The sequence below is a fragment of the Leptonychotes weddellii genome, chromosome 4 (genome assembly GCF_054177405.1).
Source record: "Leptonychotes weddellii isolate Sample4059 chromosome 4, ASM5417740v2, whole genome shotgun sequence".
Classification (NCBI taxonomy): Eukaryota; Metazoa; Chordata; class Mammalia; order Carnivora; family Phocidae; genus Leptonychotes; species Leptonychotes weddellii.
The window spans coordinates 99,826,223-99,836,240 of NC_138372.1; the positions used below are offsets into that span (position 1 = coordinate 99,826,223).

At 35.4% G+C, this 10,018-nt stretch overlaps 1 pseudogene; it reads right to left on the minus strand.

Moving 5' to 3' along the window:
- LOC102748295 (polyadenylate-binding protein 4 pseudogene) overlaps window positions 1-9,807 on the minus strand; it is a 12,005-nt pseudogene extending 2,198 nt beyond the window's left edge.
- Window positions 9,808-10,018: the final 211 nt, after the last annotated feature.

Below are 10,018 nucleotides of genomic sequence, written 5' to 3' on the forward strand. Positions count from 1 at the left end.
GGGAACAAAAAATTTGTCAGTGCCGCTGTGCAAGCCCTGGATGGACAGGACATGCAGTCACCCCTCGCACCCAGTGTGGGCAGCTCCCAAGCCTGAGGGAGAGCGGGTACAGCTGCTGCTGGCTCACCAGCCACCCCACAGTGGACCTGGCCAGACAGCTTCCCTGACTGGCGTTCAGTAAGGATTCTCACTTTCTTTCTCCTTTCCATTTTATTCAATTCTATTTATTTTATTCTAATTTTCTTAATTATATATATATTTTTAAAGTATTTCTTTTTTCCTTTCTTTTCTACTCTTCCTCCTCCCCCTCCTTCTTCTTTTTTATTTATTCATTTTTTTTAAAGATTTTATTTATTTATTTGAGAGAGAGAGAGTGAGAGAGAGAGCGCAAGAGGGGGTAGGGTTAGAGGGAGAAGCAGACTCCCTGCCGAGCAGGGAGCCCGATGTGGGACTTGATCCCGGGACTCCGGGATCATGACCTGAGCCGAAGGCAGTCGCTTAACCAACTGAGCCACCCAGGCGCCCTTTATTTATTCATTTTTAAAGATTTTATTCTTTATTTGAGAGAGAGAGAGAGAGAGCACCCATTAGTGGGGGTGGGAGAGGGAGAAACAGACTCCCTGCTGAGCGGGGAGCCTGAAAGTGGTGGGGGGTGGGGCTCAATTCCAGGACCCTGGTATCATGATCTGAGTAGAAGACAGATGCTTAACCGACTGAGCCACCCAGGTGCCCCTCCTCCTTCTTCTTTCTAATTTCTCTCTCTCTGTCTTTGGTTAGGCTGCTGGGCCTGAAAGTGACAAGGCCACGGAGTCTCTTGGCAGAGAGATGGTTTGATTTTTTTACATCTTATTTTAAGATTTTTTTGAGACCAGAACTGAGTTTGGTTCAGCTCTAACTTTTTCCTGAAGCAACATCTCTCTGTGGGCTCCACCTAATGGCTAGGAATCATGAGACTTCCCGTGGCCTGCTGAAGAATCATTGCCTGGATCTATGAACACTAGGTACTGCTGCCTCTGATCCTCTCATGTGATGCTGTCTTCCAGAACTTTCCTCCAGAACATGCATGCCCTGATCAGTGCTTTGCTGAATACTCAAGGCTAACTGCAGATTTCTTAATTTCTCACTCTGTGCATCTTTCTCCTCTTTGTTAATATATCTTCTAAATTAACGCTGCTGTGGTGCACTCAGAATCTCAGCTCCCTTTCCTCAACTCAGCAGATTTTTTTCAGCTAGTTATTTTTTATTTATTTATTATTTATTTATCTATTTATCTATTGTCATTTTAAAGTGTAGGGGTAATTCTAGTCCATGTGCATTTCATTGTCTTCTGGCCTTCATGGTTTTATATAAATAACCAGCTGTTATTCTTTCCGTTGTTCTGTTAAATGTAGCATGCCCTTATTTTCTTCCTACTTTTTAAATATGTATGTCACTTTGCTTGTATTGGCTGTTCTATTTCTTCTTCTGTTCTTCTGCAGAATACTGGTCATTGTGACATAGTAATAATGCTGCTTATCAGAATCAGTGAGGTGAGAGGATGATCATTTTGATTAAATTATCTGAGCTAGGGCTAGGTTGCATTCAGGGATAGAAGACCTATCCTATATCAATCGCAGGCTTGTTCTCTATGCTAGAAGATTTTTCCTTATGCGTTGAAGGAATGTGGGCCTTCTATCTCTACCTTTTCCTTTTTTTTTTTTTTTAAGATTTTACTTATTTGAGAGAGAAGAGTGAGAGAGAGAGAGCACGAGAGGAGGGAAGGTCACAGGGAGAAGCAGACTGCCTGCTGAGCAGGGAGCCTGATGTGGGGCTGGATCCTGGGACTCCAGGATCATGACCTGAGCCGAAGGCAGTTGTTTAACCAACTGAACTACTCAGGCTCCCCATCTCTACCTTTTCCTCCAAGACACCCATTTCTTGCATTAACCATACTTAGTGAAAATCCTTTGGAGTCATTTGGCAGCTGAATGCTTAGAACTTATCAAAAATCCCAATCCCAACAGCTTACATGGTTTTTAAAGTCTCAACTGGTTTTTCCTCCTCCATGAAGAGTCCCTTTGTCTATGACAAGCTTAGTTCTTTTCTTGCCTGTTTTTGTATTCAACACATGCCTCAAGGAGGAAAGTTGATTTCTGCTTAGCTAAAAGAACGCTTCACTCTATGAAATTTAGTTTTTTTAGAGTCTTTTGATTCCCCAGATATTTGAAGTGTTCAAAAATATATATATATGTGTGTATGTAATGATGTTTTAAAGTTATTGTTTTATCTAATTATCATCTCAGGACAGACTTGGGGCTATGGCCTACATCTTAACCAGAGGCAGAATTCCAGATCTTAATATTTTATGATAATGAACATAGTAGCCTCTTAAATCTTCATAAATTATATTTAATTTAAATATATCTTCTGTTTGCTCTTGATACCCTCAGATGTTGGAGTAGTTTACCATAATTTTGTGATTTTTGTTTTTGGCTAATATTTAGCAATGTCTATTTATCAACTCACCTTTCTGTTTAAAATTTATGTTTACTTGTTCTATAAAAACAATTATTCAAGAAACCTAACAAAAGGTTGTCAGTACATGCTATATTTATTTTGGGTGTGTGCTCTTTCTTCCCTCTGGGTACTTGAAGTTATCTGTGGGTGGCTCTGTTCTCACTGAATGATCAAGACTCCTTTTCAATTCCTTACATTCTGGATAAATGCCTCTGTTGCTATCTGTTCTATGTAGTAGAGATAGGAGATGTTGTGATAAAATGTATTTCCCCAGTTAATCATCCTTATACTGCCCCAGACCCACTTATTCTGAGATTGCCACCTCCTATATTCCTCATCCTAGAACTATTCCTCATCAAGCTTTTCAGCATTTCTTTGATTATATGAACCTTTGGATGTGGTTTTTCTCAGACAAAGCAATTATTATTTTTTTGTTTTGTATTAAACAATGACAAAAATTTGAATATTTTCTCTTGATAGCACTCTTATTTTACCCAGTATTATTACTATTATAGATTCATTTTCTTCAAATACAGACTCACATCCTTTTTTAAGAATTTGAGGTAAGAGTGTGCCCTGTCTGTCATGTTAACCTGATGTCTGAGAATGTATTAATATACATCAAATACACATTACTTGCATTTCTATATATATTTGTATATTAGTGTCCACATATATTTGTATGTGCACAGGTCCACATATATTTATATATAACAATTAAATCATATATACAATTATTCCTATAGTCTACAAGCTAGATAGATTCTCACTATGACATGCTATTACATAGGTAAATGCTGAACACAAGTGTACATATGTCAAGAAACATCCACTTAGGTTATATTTATAGTGTCTGCATGATCACTTAAAGGAGAAAAAGTTACTAAATTAAATACTTGCCACTAAAACCAAAAGTCATATCAATGTATTTGCATTCTGAATAATATTTTGATTGAATTAACAAGTGTTTTGATACTGTGCAAATAAAACAAATTCAGTTTTTCTTTAAAAAGTCTAAACCAGAAATCCATTGGAAGGCTCTTTATTATCTATCAATCAATTTTTGCTTTATTTACTGATGTTAAGTAGCATACACATATTTAATAAATTGTTGTAATAAATGTTTAAAATCACCCAAACTTTCCCAATCTTCTTGCAAAGTTTAAATGTATTGGTTTCATATGATTTCTAAATAATTTTTATGTATTACAGTTTTCATACTACTTAGCACTATTATACCATTTTATTATCGTTTGAGACCTATTGTATAGTTAACATTTTTAATAATATCACAGTATTCTCCTAAATATATGTACCGACATTTATGTACTGGACACTTTGTAATTATAAAAAAATGAAGTGATGTTATACTTTTGACATATTTACTAAGTTTTTCACATATTTACTAAGTTTTTATGGTTTGTCCAACTCTGTGATAAGCACTGGAGTGCGACGGTGGAGGGATAGACACCATTAGTCCCCCCCATGGAATTTACAGTTTAGAAGGGGAGACAGATGATTTAAAATAAAGAAAAATACAAGTTATAAGTGTTGAAGAATGAGTAGAGTACGTGTTAGGTTATGAGGAGGAAGAAGGTGAAGGGAAAGGGAACAGCGATATCCCAGGCAGCTAAAAAAGCAGTTATAGTTCAGGACTAAAAAGAAATGAGGTATGTGTTATGGTGGAGCACTGTGAATTGTGTAAGACTGTTGAATCACAGACCAGTACCTCTGAAACAAATAATACATTATATGTTAAAAAAAGAAGAAGATAGTAGGAAGGGAAAAATGAAGGGGGGGAAATCGGAGGGGGAGACGAACCACAAGAGACTATGGACTCTGAGTAACAAACTGGGGGTTCTAGAGAGGAAGGGGGTAGGGAGATGGGTTAGCCTGATGATGGGTATTAAAGAGCGCATGTATTGAATGGAGCACTAGGTGTTATACTCAATGAATCATGGAACACTACATCAAAAACTAATGATGTAATGTATGATGATTAACATAACATAATAAAAAAAAACCTAAAACAACAATAAAAAAAAAAAGAAATGAGCTATCACACCATAAAAAAGCATGGAAGAAACTTAAGTGCACATGACCAAGTGAAAGAAGCCAATCTGAAAAGACTACATACTGTGTAATTCTTACTATATGACATTCTGGAAGAGGCAAAGCTATGGAGATGGATTAAAAGATTAGTGGTTGCAAGGGGCGTGGCATTGGAGAGAGATGGATCAGCAGAGCACAGAGGATTTTAGGGTAGTGGAAACACTCTGTATGATAGTATAATGATGGACACAAGTCATTATAAATTTGTCTAGAATGTACAATCCCAAGAGTGTACATAATGAACGTTGGGTATGGATTTTGAGTGATTATGATGTGTCAATGCAGGTTCATCCTTGGTAAAAAATGTACCACTCTGGTGTGATGTTGATCATGGGAGCCAGCTGTGGATGAACAGAGACAGGTGATTTATGGGAAACCTCTGTATCTGTATCTGTATCTCAATTTTATTGTAAATCTAAAACTCCTAAAAAATAAAATATTTTAAAAGCAGCTATGAAATCAAAGCTAGAGGCAAGCGAGAGCTTACAGTGAACTCAAAATTCATGTCAGTTGTAACAGTGAGAGTGGCTGGGAGCTGTGTGACAACTGAGTACAGACAGATGGACAAGGTCGAAGTCATCTTAAGGAAAGTTGAAATAATTTCTTAGGATAAATTTTTCAGGATTGAATTATTGTCAAAAGTAATGAGTGTTCTTTTTCTCTCTTATAGCCATATGTATGGGAATTAAATGTACTCACTTAAAAATGCAATCGGTTATGTAAATATCAATTTATTTAACATCCACTTAATTTTCAATGACAAGTGATGCTTATTGTGTTATACATAATAAAAAATAATGAACGTGGAATCTATTTACTCTGTTCCATTTTGTTTATTTTTATATTCCTGGCATGCCATACTGATCCTCTTCATTTAACAAACTAATATTCATATGACAGTAACTATAGTAGCATTTTCTTAGACCAACTATGTTTTCATCACATAAAGACTAATTATTCAATCATTTTTCTTGGCAAATATATGTTTAAAACCACAACATGACAGGCATTATGGTAGGTGCTCATAATAAGCAAAAAAAAAAAAAAAAAAAGCTCCTTGCATCCTTCCCCAGTAGGGTGTACGGACATTAATAAAAGAGTCACTCAGATAAACAAACAGTTACACTTCTTGAAAGTACTATTGGGCACCTGGTGGCTCAGGTGGTTAAGCATCCGACTCTTGATTTCAGCTCAGGTCATGATCTCAGGGTTCTGGAATTGAGCCCCTCCTCTGGCTCCATGCTCAAGTGAAGAGTCTGCTTGTCCCTTTCCCTCTTCTCCTCTCCCTGCTCGCACTCTCTCTCTCTCTCAAATAAATAAATAAATCTTAAAAATAATAAATAAATAAATAAATAAATAAATAAATAAATAAATGTCTGATCAAGTAGTATTACAAAGTGCTATAATTTTATATTATAATGGGAAAATCCCAGCAAGAAAAGTACAAGATTCTTCCATGAGGACATGGTGATAAGCCAGAAAACATGGTGGTGGGGAGGCAAAACCTAGCCAGTGGTGGTAGGCAATCATGATATAATGGAATGCATGACATAACTAGATATGTATTTAAAAATAAAATTCCTTTAGTTATAGTGAAAGAAAGTGAAGAGATAAGAACTGATATAAGGAGGTCAGTTTGGAAGATATTACAGAAGTCCAGATAAGAGATGATGGCCACCTAGGAGCAGGTATGATGGTACAATGGAGAAAAAGGGATGCATTTTGAGAGATAAGAATTTAGGATGAAAAATTAACTCAATTTGGTTATTCAGATTAGAGGTATATATATAGAGATTTATGAATTATAAAATATATATTTATTAAGATCAGATTATATAGATTATACATATAGTTTATATATAAAGATTATCTATCTTTTTATAGATATATAGATATAGAGAGATTTTTTCAAATCTTTCTGATCAATTTTGATGTTCTATTACTTAATAACTTCTGTGCTTTTGTGGTGCTACTTTTTACTTTATAAGCATTTTATATTTTTATATAGTTGACTCTTTTTTTTTTTAAAGATTTTATTTATTTATTTGAGACAGAATGAGAGAGAGAGCTCATGAGAGGGGGGAGGGTCAGAGGGAGAAGCAGGCTCCCCGCCGAGCAGGGAGCCTGATGTGGGACTCGATCCCGGGACTCCAGGATCATGACCTGAGCCGAAGGCAGTCGCTTAACCGACTGAGCCACCCAGGCGCCCCTATATAGTTGACTCTTGAACAACATGGGGTTAGAGGCACCGACCCCCATGCAGTCTAAATTCCATCTGTAACTTCTGACTCCCCCAAAAGTTAACTACTAATAGCCTATTGATTGAAATCTTCACTGATAACATGAACAGCCAATTAATGTATATTTTGTATGCTATAGATATTATATACTGTATTATTACAATAAAGTAAGCTAGACAAAAAACTGTTATTAAGAAAATCATAAGGAAGGGGCGCCTGGGTGGCTCAGTCGTTAAGCATCTGCCTTCGGCTCAGGTCATGATCCTGGGGTCCTGGGATCGAGCCCCACATCGGGCTCCCTGCTCAGCGGGAAGCCTGCTTCTCCCTTTCCCACTCCCTCTGCTTGTGTTCCCTCTCTCGCTGTGCCTCTCTCTGTCAAATAAATAAATAAAATCTTTAAAAAAAAAAGAAAATCATAAGGAAGAGAAAATACATTTACAGAATTGTACCATATTTATTGAAAATATCCCTGTGTAAGTGGACCCATGCAGTTCAAACCCATGTTGTTCAAGGATCAAGTGTATGATAAATATAACATCTAAAGTATTCAAGGATCTTAAGTTGTTGGGATGATGTTTCTATTTTTCATTTCTGCTGACCCTCATCCATTTTAGCTTATTTCCTTGTACACTAGATTTTGCTTGTGTGCTTAAATGTGCTCAGTCTTAGTTGGTACATGCCCTGAGGGCTTAAATTGGCCATGCTTCTTGCAGAGAGAATGTATATTCCTTTTTATGGGAAGCAGAGATCACTACCAAAACTGGACCAGTGTAGTACCCCTCAAGATTCTTAGATTTACTATCCTAGAGTCCTTTTCTCATAATGTATCTAAGGTTTACAAAAGTTCCCTTTCCCTCATCTGGTTGCTAATGCAAAGCTTACTTCAGCAATCATAGTGCTCCTATTGATGCTCATCTCTGCATAATCCTTTTCATCCACTATGGTTGTCACTGATACTTGTTATCAGGTAACAGTTTTGGAGAAGAAGATGATGAGAGGGTCCATGTTTTTACCCCAATTAAGGACCTTCATTTATTTTTTATATAAAAAGTCTACCATCAGCCACTAAACTTTTAATTTATGATATTTTTGTACCATTAAAAGCATTTGTAACAATTGGTATTTTATAATTTTATTCTTACTTACAGTATATCATTCAAATACCAAAAATAAAATTTATTAATTTCCAATATAATAATTCTGTTTTGCAATTCTTATGTTGAATCATTGGGCCATTTTATAAATCTCAGAATAGGTAATCTTAGTGACCTTATTTTTCTATATCTTACAGGTTGTATTTCTATGTTTGCTATTTTGCTTCTGAATCATGTTAGATATTTATTGCTGTACAGAAATTATTCCCAAGTAGGCTAAAATATACTGAAATAATAGGGAAACAAAGGAATCGTGGAGTCTTTAAACAGGTGTGGCATACTGCAGCCTGATTTTATAAATAAAGATTTATGGGATTACCTCCAAGCACATGCATTATGTATTGTCTATATCTGCTTTCACACTACAAAGGCAGAGCTGGGACAAGATGTCATAGACTGTATAGCTCCGATAGCTAAAATATTTACCATCTGGCCCTTTACAGCAAAAATTTGCCTATCCTTGGTTTAAAAGATGATTCAAAAATACAATAAATTATAACTATTGCATCATCATTCAGTTTTCTTATTGCATTTCCCAGAGTTTTGAATTTTCAAAAATGTATAAAAGACTGGAGACACCATCCTTATAGACTATTTTTAAATTTTATTTAACACAATTGAGATTGAATTTTTCATTCTTCACTAAAATGATAAAGGGAAAAAAAAGGGCAGAGAAAGGTCACAATTATCAGAAAAATCAGAAGATGAAAGCAAATAGCAGCACTTGAGACTATAATGAGGATGATAAATTTGATTACATAATTAAAATATCAGATACATTTTCAGATGATAGTATCCTACATGAATTTTCTAAAACTCATGAATTTATAAATAAACAATGTATATTGAACTAAGAAAGGAAACATGATAGTCATATCAATTTAGTCACTCAACAGGAAGGACTTCCTGATGCAATATTTTCTGGCAAGATCCTGGCCCATCCCAGTTGGTTAGAAAAATATGTCAGAGAAATTTTGTATTCTTCATTATGTTTATGTGGCAAAATTTACTTGATACTCTTTGGAAGTGGACAAATGATGAAGGCAAGTAAATAATAAAGATAAATGGAAGGAAATAAATGATGTAGGTACTAAAAAATTATGGGATAAGTCATTCTAAATGATGCTTATAATTAAAAACTGAAAGGTAATAATATACCAAAAAAGATGGTAATCTTCTCTTCAAGATTATTACTAGCCATCACAGGTTTCAAAAATTATTTGAGTATTTTATTTTGATGGTGCAGTTTCAAGAAGAATCACTAGTGGTGCTAAGGTGGAATCGACATATTTGGAATCTCATTCTAGTATTTACAAAATGGATATATATATTCAGAAGACATTGACCATTTTGGTTTCATATAAAGAAGTAAATTTTGAGTTTGCTATGGTTAAATTTTTACTACAATTTTTTATAAGTTTCTTTTCATTATTTCTTTATTCTTAATCATGTAAAATTGGTAAAATAAGCATACAGAATTAGAAAGGGTCCATTAGACCCAGAGAGTAAATGTTGATGCTTTTATCTCCAAGTATACATTCAGTTAATTACTGGATACTGGATTTATTTAGTTGAGATTTTTATGTGACATATTCATCTGCCCTACACACTGAATGCTACTGACAAATGAAGAACATCCTTTTAATATGCTTATTAAAAGACAAATTCAAGAAGAAAATTCCCCGAGCATGTCATGTCTTGGTCAATGGTTGTGATGTGGCAGGAAAGAGGGAATAAAGGATGGGATTACCCTTTAGTGACAGTGAGATGCCTCTGCATTACCTTTTCTTCTCCACTTGCCCCATAGTGCTACACTAACCTTCTTCCATCTTATCTTTTCTCTTTATTCCCTCATTCTATCCCTCTAAGTTACATCCAGTGCTGATGAGTCATTAATAACAGTAAGAGTGGACAATATACCCCAAGTGTGATGAGACATAGAATTGGTTGTGAACCACTGTTTTCAGTTGACCACATTCTCACTGAACTCTATGAACCTGAGGAAATGCATGGAAG